Source organism: Rana temporaria, chromosome 3 (genome assembly GCF_905171775.1).
Source record: "Rana temporaria chromosome 3, aRanTem1.1, whole genome shotgun sequence".
NCBI lineage: Eukaryota > Metazoa > Chordata > Amphibia > Anura > Ranidae > Rana > Rana temporaria.
The window spans coordinates 204729268-204744478 of NC_053491.1; the positions used below are offsets into that span (position 1 = coordinate 204729268).

The 15211-nt window shown below is 40.6% G+C and overlaps 1 non-coding gene across 1 annotated transcript; it reads left to right on the forward strand.

Annotated features, from left to right (window-relative positions):
• The first annotated feature begins 3703 nt into the window (after nucleotides 1-3703).
• Nucleotides 3704-3810, forward strand: LOC120934126. Its single transcript, XR_005748278.1, has one exon. It is a non-coding gene; the product is annotated as a U6 spliceosomal RNA (small nuclear RNA).
• The last annotated feature ends 11401 nt before the right edge of the window (nucleotides 3811-15211 follow it).

A 15211-nucleotide genomic window follows, 5' to 3' on the forward strand; every position in this document is an offset into this window, starting at 1 on the left:
TCCGCTCTAGGCTTTAGACTGCCAGTGCTGTCCCTGCTTTGGCTGCCCTTGTGCCCTCAGGTTCATAACCAAGCAGGGGCGTCAGCTGACTGTGTCCTGGCTCGCGGTCTCTGCTATCTGTGCTTGTGTTCGCTCGTTTAGGCTGGGGTGCCGGGAGCTTGGGCAGAGCACCTCTTCCTCCGAGATCCCGCGCATGCGCACTTTTTCTTCACTTTTAAATGGTAATCAATAAGTTGGTGTTAAGGAAATGTATAACTTCCATTTGATTTTGTATCCACATTTTTAGGCACCTTTAAAACCCACTTATGAACTTCTCATCATCATATAATGATTAAAGGGATGATGATGTCCATAACTGTGTTTTAGAGGAAAACTGAAGGGAGTTATCCCTCTCTTATTTTGTATATCATTTGATAAAACTAGCATCTATCTAAATGTCCTATATCTGATTTATTTGATTGTTTATTAATATTTTACATGGAAATTTTGTCATTTATTGGTAGTAAAAGTAAGAAAATTATTGGGAGAGTGCACCAAGTGTTTTAATATTACAATGAAATTTTACTTTTAAGAAATTCAATTCATTTTAGATGAGTTGTGTACATTATAAAAAATCTTACCTGTTCTGTAAACATGCCAAATGAGAGAATCTGCCTGCTATCGTCACATGATCAGTTCTAGAGTTGTAAAGGAGAAAACTTGTATCTTGGCATGGAAGTCAATGTGCAATATCTTGGTCTTTATATTAGCAAGGATTACAAGCTCACTTAAATTTTTGACTCTGTGGTAAAATTACATTAATGGCTGTGTTCTTGCCGGGGAGCTTTTACTTCACGTCCTGTCCCAGGTGGCACATGGTAGAAAAAATACCTCATGTGGTGAGGTCTACATAATTATATTGTGTGATGGAAAATAAACCACCCAAAATCAAGATAAGTACTGTATATATTGCGTGGTCACAGTATGTGTAATGAAAGAAATGAGTATCAAAAAAATGGTAAAAAAATAAAAAGTGATGTGCAACAGCTGCCGCAACTATATATGCAAGATACATACACTAGACTGTTAACAAAATTTTAAAGCTGCGCTGCGTTGCACTGTGATGACTCGTAATATTAATCAATCATCAATATTATTGAACGTGAAAAAGAGATTGTAAGAACAATCTATGACAATCAATTGTGAGATGATGCGTGACTGTGTTGATACAGTATGTGGCACCAAAATAAACCAAAAATGTGCTATTAGGCAAATTCACTCATGCTGTGCAAACATAACATAAAGTGGATGCTGAATGATATTCCAATAAACAAAAATGAAATATGTAACACCGAAGTGTACCAAAAATATTAATACTAGGCAAAGTCACTCTTGCTGTGCAAACATATCATTGAATAAATATTGAATGATATTCCAATCGACTTCAATATATAAAGTCCATAAACGTGGAGTGTCCGTGACTTCAAAATGAATTAACACCCAAGAAGAAAGTGCCAAGAGATATAGATATAATTCATCCACCTCTTAATGTAAATCTCCTTACCGACTCCCATGGATCTCTTGGTACAGAGATCACATTCGCTTGTGGCTGTTAAGCCTGCCCGGGGTCTCTCTCAATGGTTTCTCACAGGTTACTCTCTTATTCCTTCCATGTATGAGCTTCTTGCTAGATCTCCCCAATGCAGGTTACCCATGTGAAAATAAAAGCTACCATAGTGTAGTACTTTCCAAAAATGTAATAATAAAATCAAGGCATACACTCACATTTGGTAGAATAAAATAAGCGTTGCAGTTGTAAAAATTCTCAAGCCGGCCGGCTCTCACTATCCGCCCGTCCTTCCGGGTAGTAGCCTAATCTCGTTGGTGACATCAGCACGCCGCTTCTCCCTACGCCGTTTCGTCAATAGCTGACTTCTTCCAGGGGCACCTTCTAGCAAGAAGCTCATATGTGGAAGGAATAGGAGAGTAACCTGTGAGAGACCATTGAGAGAGACCCCGGGCAGGGTTAACAGCCACAAGCGAATGTGATCTCTGTACCAAGAGATCCATGGGAGTCGGTAAGGAGATTTACATTAAGAGGTGGAGAAATTATATCTATATCTCTTGGCTCTTTCTTCTTGGGTGTTAATTTGTTTTGAAGTCACCGACACTCCACGTTTATGGACTTTATATATTGAAGTCGATTGGAATATCATTCAATATTTATTCAATGATATGTTTGCACAGCAAGAGTGACATTGCCTATTATTAATATTTTTGGTACACTTCGGTGTTACATATTTCATTTTTGTTTATTGGAATATCATTCAGCATCCACTTCATGTTATGTTTGCACAGCATGAGTGGATTTGCCTAATAGCACATTTTTGGTTTATTTTGGTGTCACATACTGTATCAACACAGTCACGCATCATCTCACAATTGATTGTCATAGATTTTTTTTACAATCTCTTTTTCACGTTCAATAATATTGATGATTGATTAATATTACGAGTCATCACAGTGCAACACAGTGCAGCTTTAAAATGTTGTTAACATGTATATATGTGCACCTCATCTGGAACACAGATGAGGTGAAATCATACATTTATAATTGACATGGTTTAATTTTCACTGGAAGATATTTTATAATTTGTCAGTGATAAGTGACACATTTAAAAATGTTCCTCAGTTCCAGATAATTGTCACAAAGACAAGCAGTAAGAATGCATCTAACAGTTGTAAGATTTCCCAAAACAATCTAAAAAAAAACAGTTTTTGCTGGATTTTTACTTTAACAGTATGTTCATAGGTGGAAACCAAGGTACCCGAACAAAACCCACACAAGAGGGCATAACACATATTCTTCATACAGGTTAGAACTATTGTGGTAACACATTCCCTGACTTAATCCCCGCGGAGCCTTTGCTCAGAACACTTACAGCTGCAGGCTAATAAATGACGCATGTTAACAGAATGGGGTCTGACTTGACAGAGCATCTTGAGAAGATTATTAGAATGTGAACTGAAGGTGGAGTCTTAATTATTAACACAAACTAGTAGAACGAGCATGACTTCAGGAAGAGGAGTCTAACTATATCAAACTATATCAAAAGACACAATGTAAATGCAATTTATACGATGGAGAGAACACATGTCAGACTGGTTCTAAAAAGCCAGTGCTATGGATGGGAAAGATCAGAAGATAAGCAAAATGTTGAAACAAAGGGATAATATAGAAGAGACTAGGAGCTGAGGGTGGGGTGTTCTTAAAGATAATGGCTAGCAAGTGAATGCCTTCAATACACTGCTTCAAGCTAAACGTCAGGTTGATTAGATGTTCTTCAGCTTAGGAAAGACTTAAATTATGAGAAAACGTCTTGTTCAAAATTGCAGTGTGTGTATCTTTACCTACTGTATACTGTAGGGGTTGATCTACCAAAGAAGTAAAGAATGACCACTTAGTTTAATGATCATAGCGAAACTGTGTTCATGTTAAATACTTAATCTTGCAAAGGAGAATGTAAAAAGGGAGAATTTTGTATTATGCTTAATTGAATAAGTGAAGAGAACATAGCTTAATTTCATCCAATATACTAAGTAAACATCCTTGATTTGTGGTGAATGTTTTTGGTAAATAAGCTCTTATGTTTGGAACTATGTGAACATGTTGTTTATGTGCCCTGTGTGCCTTCAGATTATCTTTTATAAATTACCATTTTATGTGCTTGCTTTGGCAGCACATATACTAAAATTGGAACGATACAGAGAAGATTAGCATGGCCCCTACGCAAGGATGATATGCAAATTTGTGAAGCGTTCCATATTTTTGCCTTGTTTCTCCAGCCTTTCCTCCCTTGATGCCTTTCTGTATCCGGTGACATCACCCCCTGCATTCCACGCTGACTCCCGGCTGACTTCCTGGTGGCCACAGGATGGACTGCTTCTCTTCTCAACATCTGCCTACCCGTGGACGTTTCGTTTGAGACTCCGGACAGCATTGAGAGATACAGATGAGCCTGTTTTTAATCTGCTTCCTGTAAGTGCATTACTTGCTGAATCAATAAATTGTACCCGACAGATTACACTTAGGTGGCACTTCCTGTGTTTTACTTTTCTCACCATTTTTATCACTGGATAGGGTGACCATAGGCAACAGATGTAGGTTGGACATTATCTGTAATCTGCTCGACTAGAATTATTTTTCCCCTAAAAAACACACCTGAAATCACATATTCTGAAAGTATTAATGTCTATGTACAATCATCATCACTTGTCTCTAGTTAGACTGTATCATACTGGGTTGTTTTGCTCATGGACCTGGTACAAGGATGCATCATTTATCTTATTGTGTTATCTATGACCAGTCTTTGATTGTACACAAAAGGTTAAAACAAACATTCACAACCCTTTTAAGATCATAGAATATATTATGCTGGCTGGATCATTATCCAACCTCTGACCATTTAGTAATGTGTGTGATGGCTTACGAGTTCTGCTTAAAGTGTGTCTTTGGCTAAATACAGATGAAAATATTTTCATGTCTCAAAAAAGAAAGGCCAAGCTGGAATTTTTTCTGTTTGGCTAAAATCAGTGGCTTTAGGCACTTGATCTCTGGAAGATTTACCCCCCTTCATGACCAAGCCATTTTTTGTTATACGGCACTGCAGTACTTTAACTGAACTGCGCAGTTGTGCGACACTGTACCCAAAAAATTAAATGTGTTCTTTTTTTCCCACAAATATAACTTTCTTTTGGTGGTATTTGATCACCTCTGTGGTTTTTATTTATTGCATTATAAACAAAAAAAGACAGACAATTCTGAAAAATAAAAAAATATTTATTTTCTGCTATAAAAAAAAACCAATAAAAAAATGTAAAAAATCAAATGCTTTCATCAATTTAGGCCAATATGTATTCTGCTACATATTTTTGGTAAAAAAAATCACGATAAGCGTATGTTAATTGATTTGCTCAAAAGTTATAGCATCTACAATCTATGGTATCTATTGACACTTTTTGGGGACCAGTGACACCCTATGTACACTGCTGCTGCTAAACGGACATTCAGAGGCAGTTGGACACATTTTTCAACTGCCCCTGAACTCATTCAATGTTATCTTATGTGTACATGTACATAGGTTCGTTTACTGTCGTGTAGGCAGTTGCGTTTATAGGCCTCTTTTTTAAGGCAAAAAAATGAGTTCAGACGCCAAAGTTTCTGACGTTTCAGACGTTGAACGCTTCTAAACGTGGCTAAACACAGTAACCCGCATTTAACAGCATTTCCTTTATAGGTGTTTTTCATTTTTGCCCATTTAAAAACGCTTCTAAAAGAAAACGACTTGGGGTGAACTCAATTGATCCCTAACAACTGGCCAAGGCAAATACACCTGGCAGGTAAATTTAGGAGCAACCCTGCCTAGACATCAGGGTGCTACATATAATTTTTTTGTTCTTTTTCTTTGCTACTCCATTGAGTGTTGGGAGCCAAACAAAGTACCCTACATGACAGAGCTGGGTCAATTTGGTGCTATCACACAGGCATTCCATATCCCTGTGTAATCTTTGACTCCAATGGCTGACGGCTTCCATGATACTGGTCTTCTTTCCTAGCTGCTGTCTACAACAGTGGTAGAGTAATTAAAGTTAAGTATATGGTGCTTTGGAAGTCTGCATTAAAATAAACCTGTTGCTTTGTGTGGGCTTGCCACAGGTTCACTTTAATAACCTAATTAATGTACCTAATTTTTAACATAGTGTTCCCGTCCAATTATGTGATCTCCTCAACAGCCGGCTTCAGGGAAGAGGAGAGCATGCCAACAATGGATGGAATACCTGGGTGGTGATGTAATTTATAGGCTTACTATGGGGCGTCAGTTGTTGCTCTCTTTCCTCTCCCCTAAAAACAGCTGCTGGGAGATGAGCACTTGACTGGACTGGAGGGCTCTAAGAATATGTAAGTTTAAGCATCTTCCTTGTAGAAGGTAGTTAGTATAAGAGTTAGAAGGTGATTGGGAGCCATTTTAAAGGGGTTGTAAAGGTTTGTTTTTTATTTTCTAAATAGGTTCCTTTAAGCTAGTGCATTGTTGGGTCACTTACCTTTTCCTTTGATTTCCCTTCTAAATTTCTCTTTGTCTGAATTTCTCACTTCCTGTTCCTCCTCAGTAAGATTGCCCCTATCATCCGAGCTGTTCTGGCTGGGGATAAGTAAGTGTGCTCGCCCCCTTCCTTGGGACTACATCCCTGCGGGGAGACGCTGTGAAAGTTCCCAGCGTCTCCCCGCAGATATGTAGTCCCAAGGGAGGGGGTGAGCACGCTGACTAACTCCCAGCCAGAACGGCTCGGATGATGGGGGCAATCTTACTGAGGAGAAACAGGAAGTGAGAAATTCAGACAAATAAAAACATTTTTTCTATGGGAAATCGAAGGAAAAGGTAAGTGAACCAACAATGCACTACCTTAAAGCGGGAGTTCACCCAATTAAGCATTTTTTTCTCTTTTCCCCTTAGATGTATGCTCGTTTTGTCTAGGGGAATTGGCTAGTTGTTTTAAAATAGGAGCCGTACTTACCGTTTTCGAGATGCATCTTCTCCATCGCTTCCGGGTATGGGTCTTCGGGAGCGGGCGTTCCTTCTTGATTGACAGTCTTCCGAGAGGCTTCCGACGGTCGCATCCATCGCGTCACTAGTAGCCGAAAGAAGTCGAACGCCGGTGCGGCTCTATACTGCGCCTGCGCACCGACGTTCGGCTTCTTTCGGAAAATCGTGACGCGATGGATGCGACCGTCGGAAGCCTCTCGGAAGACTGTCAATCAAAATAGGAACGCCCAGTCCCGCAGCCCATACCCGGAAGCGGCGGAGAACATGCATCTCGTAAACGGTAAGTACGACTCATATTTTAAAACAACTAGCCGATTCCCCTAGACAAAACGAGCATCCATCTAAGGGGAAAAATAGTTATGTATGGGTGAACCTCCGCTTTAAAGGAACCTATTTAGAAAATAGAAAAACAAACCTTTACAACCACTTTAAGCTTAGTTATTTCTGGACTGGACTTCCACTTTAATATTATGTCTAATATTTTGGGGGGCTATATATTATATGTAGACAAGGATTTATATACAGTACACTAATATATACTTGTACATCAGTATAAATACACAGAAACTCTGATTTCATTCCTTAAATATTTTATAAAAAAAAAAATACACATTGATGGTGGAGTGGTTTTGATCTCTTTATATAAAGAGGATGAAAGATAGCAATTAGTTCTTTCAGTTTTTGAATTGTTACATGTACTATGCGTGAACGATGAAGCTCACGCTAAGCGAGTCCAAATTATTTTTACGCGCTTACTTAAAGTGAATACCAAGTTTACCATAACAACTTCAGGGAGACGGGATGGGTACTTTAAAGTAAATGAAGATATGGGAGAGAGAATTTGTATAAGTGCTTTGCTTTTTACAGCAACAATGACCTAGACACTCTGTTATGGTGTGACTCTTTAACTATAAGCATTTTCATTTCTATCTATGTTAAAAGACATAAAACAGCTCACTGTTTCGTAACAGCGCTGTGTGACACACATGCCTGTGAACATAATTACAAATATTTAAATAGTTTCCATTACTCCCGGGAAGGTAATACTAAGTTCATCTCAGTTACATGTGATGCTTAACATTCTATTACAAGAATATTATGCGCTTCAGGCAAACATGCCTACTGTAGTTAGTACAATTTATTAAATATTAAAGGGTCCATTTTTAAAGGGTTCACTAAGATGCATACATTATTTTAAAACAAACCTGTAGTAGTAGACTAAGACAGACACTGCTGAGCTCTATTTGGGAATTGTAGTTGCTCAATGCTTGGATTTGTCTGGAATAAAGCCTACAGAGTCTTAGAAAGTATTAAACCATTGCAAAACACGATCAGTTGCAAAGTAGCAATTCAGAATAAGGTTACCGTTCATCTCCATTTCTCAAGGACAGTCCCCATTATGAAGGGAGCACAGGCTCCAACTCAAGTCACACTATTAGGTAGATTCAGGTAGAGTGGATTAAACTTGCGGCGGCGTAGCTTAGCGTGTTTAGGCTACGCCGCCGTAAGTTAGCTAGGCAAGTACCGTATTTATCGGCGTATAACGCGCACTTTTTCCCCCTTAAAATCAGGGGGAAATCGTGGGTGCGCGTTATACGCCGATGTCATGTTCGTTTACCAGTGGGGGGGGCGGAGATTGGGCGGGAGTGTCGTTCCGGCCGTCCCACCTCGCATTGGACAGCCCGCCGGCTTACTAAGAATATTTACAAAATATTCCCTTCTCTCCTCTTCTTGCTCCTCCTCCCCCCTCCGAGTGTAGCTTCAGATTGGAGGAGGAGGAGAGGAGGAGGAGACTGTTTGTTTCGCGCGGGAGACTGTGTAGTTTGATGCCGACCTGATCGGCTTTGCGGGCATCCGTGGGGACCCAATCCGGCTTGAACGGGTATCAACACCCGGAGACCTGATCCGACGTGATCGCTGAGACGTCGGGACTGCTGACACTGACGCCGGAGCTGGGTGAGTGGAGCGGCTCATGGACTGTGACAGGAGAAGCAGGTAGGAGGACAGTGTAATGTCATGTGCTGGAATCTGTTTCTAATATCATGTGCTGGGATCTGTTTCTACTATCATGTGCTGGGATCTGTTTCTACTATCATGTGCTGGGATCTGTTTCTACTATCATGTGCTGGGATCTGTTTCTACTATCATGTGCTGGGATCTGTTTCTACTATCATGTGCTGGGATCTGTTTCTAATATCATGTGCTGGAATCTGTTTCTAATATCATGTGCTGGGATCTGTTTCTAATATCATGTGCTGGAATCTGTGTGTAATATCATGTGCTGGGATCTGTGTGTCATATGTGCTGGGATCTGTGTGTCATATGTGCTGGGATCTGTGTGTCATATGTGCTGGGATCTGTGTAATGTGCAGAGGGGCTTTGGAATATAAAAGGGGCTGTTGAAAGTTTTTTTCCTAAAACTTCCCTCCTAAAATTAGGGTGCGCGTTATACGCCGGTGCGCGTTATACGCCGATAAATACGGTACTTGATTCTCAAAGTACTTGCCTGCTAAGTTACTGTGTCGTAGCCTAAAGCGGGCGGGCGTAAGGGCGCCTAATTCAAATTTGTCTAAGGGGGCGTGTTTTATGTTAATGGGCTTGACCTTACGTTTTTGACTTTTTTTTAAACTGCGTATGCGCCGGGCGCCTACATTTCCCAGTGTGCATTGCGGCTAAGTATGCCGCACAGGCCTATTGATTTTGACGTGGACGTAAACGATGTAAATCCCTATTCACGACCGACTTACGCAAACGACGTAAAAATTTCGAATTTCGAAGCGGGAACGGCGACCATACTTTAACATTACTATTCCATCTACAAGATGGAATAACTTTAGGCCTGATATTGCCTTACGGAAACGGTGTAAATGTACTGCGGCGGCCGGGCGTACGTTTGTGAATCGGCGTATCTACTAATTTACATATTCTACGCAGACCGCAATGGAAGCGCCACCTAGCGGCCAGCCTCAATATTGCAACCTAAGATAGGACGGCGCAAGCCGTCCTATCTTAGATATGTTTAAGCGTATCTCTGTTTGAGAATACACTTAAACATAAGTCGGCGTAGATTCTGAGTTAGGTCGGCTTATCTACTGATAAGCCGGCCTAAATCTTTGTGAATCTACCTATATGCAAGTATTAATCAAAAATACTGCTGAAGTAGCCTGTGCATGAGTGGTGATATGTGTTACCATGCATGATCAGGTTGCTCAAGTGGCACCATTTTGGATTTATGTCTATGCAGTGTGTTTTGAGTTGGAGCCTAATTGGTCTATGCTGTCTGGGTCCCAGGTACAATTTGATGTTGGACGTAGGGGCCATGAGGAAAACCAAATGCAACCACCAGGCTAGGGTGACCACATTTTTAAACTACCATTCAGGTACACCCCCTCTTCCAAAAAAAATCAGCTTGTGCTGTAACGAATCACAGCACAGTGATTGGACACAAGAGGTGGGATTTACGACTTCTCCAATCACAAGCAGGGAGCGGGGATTGTGCTCCTCCAGGAATTCCCGGCCAGGACAAGTACTGTCAGGGAGTAAAGCAGTGATGTGGCAGCCTTTTTGGGGGGCATCAGATTGGCCTGGGGGGTGGCTGCCTCAGTTTCATTCTGGGACACTGTATTGTCCTGGAATGAAGTTGCCGGGACAGATCTGCAAAATGCGGGACTGTCCCAGGCAATCTGGGACACATGGTCACCCTACACCAAGCACTTATGTTCACAGTGTCTGGCCATCTCCTCTTCAATAATTTTAATCTCTCCTAGGGCCCTTTCAGATTTGCGGACCGTATGTTCGCTTTTTCATCCATCCGTTTGCGGATAAAAAAGGGACATACATTGGTCCCTATGTGATTGCGGGTGTCAGCGGATAAACATCCGCTGACACCCGTAATCAACCGCCTCCGCAAAGATCCGATTTTGCAGACGGAAGAACACGGTCCGTGTTCATCCGATCCCCCCATAGGGGAGAGCGGAGAAAAGACAGGGTGGTCCCTGCACAGTGTGCAGGGACCGCCCTGTCATCTGCCGGCTCAGCGGGGATATACAGAGCGATCCCCGCTGAGCTTACAGACACACGGAGGCGATGTATTCAGTTTCCTAACACACCACTGAGTAATCAGCGAACGCACAGCAGTGCGCCCGCTGTTTACCCTTTTGGAAGCCTATTAGAGCCCATGGCTCTAATCAGGCGCTTCCAAAACACACCTGCCGATGTAATTCATATGCCCGTGCCCAACAAGGGGGTGGACACTATGTAAATATGTAACTATGTATATGTAACATGCATAGAATGCATTAACATAAAAAAAAACTTCTGCCTTTACAACCCATTTAACTAACCGGTTTTGCAGATCATTTCAATGCCAATCATTGATTGTATTAATAAAAAGAAAGACTATTTAGCAAAAAATGCAATTCCAAAGCTTCATGGTTTCAATCTGAAAAATCCTAATTTTGCTCATCCCTACTACTAATAAATTTTTAATAGGGACAGATAATGATACAAAGTGCAATAACTCATTACAGCCAGTCAAATGTCAGGTTTTATCAGAAGAGGGGTCTGGGAAATAAAGGATGTTTACTAATTGGTTGATACAAGCGCTTAACTTTGCCCATTGTTCTTTGCCTTTTTAAGTAAACTCCAGAAGGTTTCTCATGTGTTGATTAAACACAATCTATGCTGCCACCTTGAAAGAATTATATTGGCGGCAGATAAAAGGGAAAATGTTGCTAGGATGACCACTGGAAAATAAACAGCGTGGAACCCTTTTGGGGGAGCCAATGCAGTGATGTCTGTTGATGGGAATTTATATTAACCTTTGATTTGCTAGCAAACTGTGGGTTCTACATTTTGTAATCATATACAGCATTTGATCTGCCGACATGCACAATCATTTAGATACACTGATGTAGATTGCCAACTAGATTATAAAATCCAAACTGGCAGCAATATAATGATGCTGTGATGTAGATTAAATATGATGAACTTAATTAGTGCAAAATTGACATTAGAAATTCAGAAGTTTCCAAATGATCTAAAAGGTAGGTTCCTAAATGCTGCATATACATTTACTAGTACCCTTGTACAGACATGCATATATATATATTTTTTTTTTTTGTAGGCAACAATCTTCAGTAATGTTTTCAGCTTTCTATTTATTAAATCTTCTGCCCTTGTTGTTTTAAAGGAGTTGTAAAGGAAAAAAATGTTTTGCCTAAAATTAATGTCTGCAAGGTAGACAGACAGAATAGTGTAATGATTCTGTTAAAAAACGAGTAAATACCTATTAAATTCCTCCATCTATATCACCTCCGGCATTCTAGTTTCTGTTCTCTCATTCACTTTCTGGTTTGCATCGCACGTTCATGTAAGAACTACATTTCCCAGTATGCATTGCGGCACGCCCAGTAATTCACACCTCCTTGAAGTCTCTAACACGTAGAGAGCGTCCTGCCGCACAGATGTAGTTCCAGGAGGGGGTGAGCATGTTACTGACCACCGCAGTAAAGCCTCCCATCACGGTGGTCAGTAAAATCAGACAAGCAGGAAGTGAACAGAACAGAGAAGAAATAGAGCAACTTCTGAGCAAAAACGAACAATGAGGAAGTGAAAAGAGGAATGTCTGCAGGTAAAGAATGCTTATTATGAAAAAAAAATCCTTTACAACACCTTTAACTTTGGATAGTAACATTTTTTTCTGCTTAAACCTTATACAGCCCACTTCCTGTTTCTTGTCTGGTAATAAGCCTAGGTTTATGACATTGTGCACAGCTCTCTCACTCTCGTGGGTGTTTGCGAGGAAGGGGAAGGGGGGCAAGTCATAAGAGGGCCAATGAGAGCTGCAGAGCTGGGGGTGTGTCTCTGTGTGTCTGTGTAAATCCAGGAAGTGAACAGGCAGTAGCTCCATCTGCCCACAGTTAAAATGGATGCAGCCAGACTCTGTGGAGGGAGATTTCTGCTGCACATTTGGCAAGTACAGAATCACAGTATATATAAAATAATATGCAAAGTGGCTGGAGGGAAGTTTCAGAATGGCAAAGATGTTTTTACAAATTATGTAAGCAGACTGCAGTTCCTCTTTAATGCCTGCTAGGGTTTAAAGCTACCTATATATAATCCAATCTTAACCCGATCAATTCAAAATCAGATTGATCTGATGACAATTGTTAAATGCTTGTACGTGTCATACCCTTGAGATAACAATTTTACAGCCTGTCAATTTTTGTCCAGCTCCTGAGTCTGCTGCCTGACTGCAGTTAAAGGGAACAATCTATGCAACAAGCTAGAAAACACATAACAAATTCCAACCCATTGAAAACTGAATTGTAATTGAATGTAAAATGTTTATGTTGAACACATACTACAACACAAGTCTATGGACAACGTTAGGCTGGCTGCGTAAGGATATGTGTATTAATTCCTTATATCCTCATGATACCAGGACGATATTTTTGCTCTATTTTAACTAGTGACCATTCCTATTGGATCTGCAAGGAAAAGGATATTCAGAATCTATTCCTTATCACAAAAATAGATGGAAAATCTTCCACTAGACACCCGTTGCAGGTATTTCTCCTTCTTGGAGAGATTTCCTTTATATTTCCTGTTGTGTCTCGAGGATGGGAAGTGAAAGGAAATTTTCCCAACATAAAAAAAATTACAGGGGTCTTAACCATTCACTAAAAAAAAAAAAGAAATCATGTGATAGCACTGTGATTGGACTCATTGGATCACAGGCCAAAGGGGCAGAGCTAATGATAGAAGACTTGTACCACATGATGGCTGCCATTAGCTGGCTGGTGATTAGGTAACCCCTTGTCTTCCAAATACATTGGTGTGTGAGGAGAAAGCAAGCCTTCTGACTACAAGCCAGCATCTTTTTATTTACCAAACAATTGGGCAAAATCAGATCATCTTGGGGTCATTTCAGGTTTTGTACTATCCTGACATTTTATTGGCTATGTCTTATAACAACTTGCTGACCACCCTGCTATAGGGTGGCCATTCTGTGCAGAATTACATATACTGTATATACGTGATTCTGCACTTACACATAGGGGGAGCGCGTGCGCACCACTTCTGCTGTATTTAGTCATAGGAGATGCCGATCAGCAAGTGCAGGCCTGTGTCTCGACGAGAAAAGACACAGGACAGAGCTCTGCCTATGTAGAACAAGGCAGATCTCTGTCCTGTCAGCAGTACACAAAAAAACAGCACACATAGTACACTAAAACACTGGTTAGGCATACATTTAACACTTTGATGCCCAAAATGTTTAACCCCTTTCCAGCCAATAAGAGTCCTCATGCATTCCTGAAGACGCCTGTATAGGTGAAACATGTAGAACAGCAAGCTGTGACTTTCACGGAAAGAGTATCTTTTTTTGTACTTTTATTGACATGAATATACATGAATAAATCATAATTTTTAGGAAAGAACTTTTCTGTCTTTAAAATATTATGTTTAAGCACCCATAAAGTCCCATGCACTCCCCCACATTGGGGTTTTTTACACACTTCCCAGCCACTGTCACTAGTATAGTGACAGTGCATATTTTTAGCACTGATCGCTGTATTGTCCCACAAAGTGACAAAAGTGTCAGTTAGTGTGAGATTCCCGATATAAGTTGCTTACTAGTATATAATAAAAATTCCAATATACACATATATATATATATATATATATATATATATATATATATATATATATAGTTTGTAGACACTTTGGCCCAGATTCACATAGATCGGCGCATCTTTGAGCGGGCGTAACGTATCCTATTTACGTTACGCTTCCGCAACTTAGACGGGCAAGTGCAGTATTCTCTAAGCACTTGCTCCGTAAGTTGCGGCGGCGTATCGTAAATAGGCCGGCGTAAGCCCGCCTAATTCAAATGTGGAACAGGGGGGCGTGTTTTATGTAAATGTTATGTGACCTGACGTGATTGACGTTTTTAACGAACGGCGCATGCGCCGTCCGTGGACATATCCCAGTGTGCATTGCTCCAAATACGCCACAAGGATGTATTGGTTTTGACGTGTACGTAAATTACGTCCAGCCCCATTCACGGACGACTTACACAAACAACGTCAAATTTTCAAAATTTGACACGGGAACGACGTCCATACTTAACATTGGTACGTCTCATGTAGGCCTCATATAACAGGGGTAACTTTACGCCGGGAAAAGCCTAACGTAAACGGCGTATCTGTACTGCGTCGGCCGGGCGTACGTTTGGGAATTCGCGTATCAAGCTGATTTACATATTTCTAGGTGTAAATCAGCGTACACGCCCCTAGCGGCCAGCGTAAATATGCAGTTAAGATTCGACGGCATAAGAGACTTACGCCAGTCGGATCTAATACAAATCTATGCGTAACTGATTCTAAGAATCAGGCGCATAGATACGACGGCTCAGACTCAGAGATACGACGGCGTATCTGGAGATACGCCATCGTATCTCCTTTGAGAATCTGGGCAGTTAACTTTTGAGCAAACTAATCAATATACACTTTTTGGGATTGGCCTAAATTTATAAAGAAATTCTATTTTTTATTTTTTTTCATTGGATATGTTTTATAGCAGCAAGTAAAAAATTTTTTTTGCAAAATTCTCTGTCTTTTTTTGTT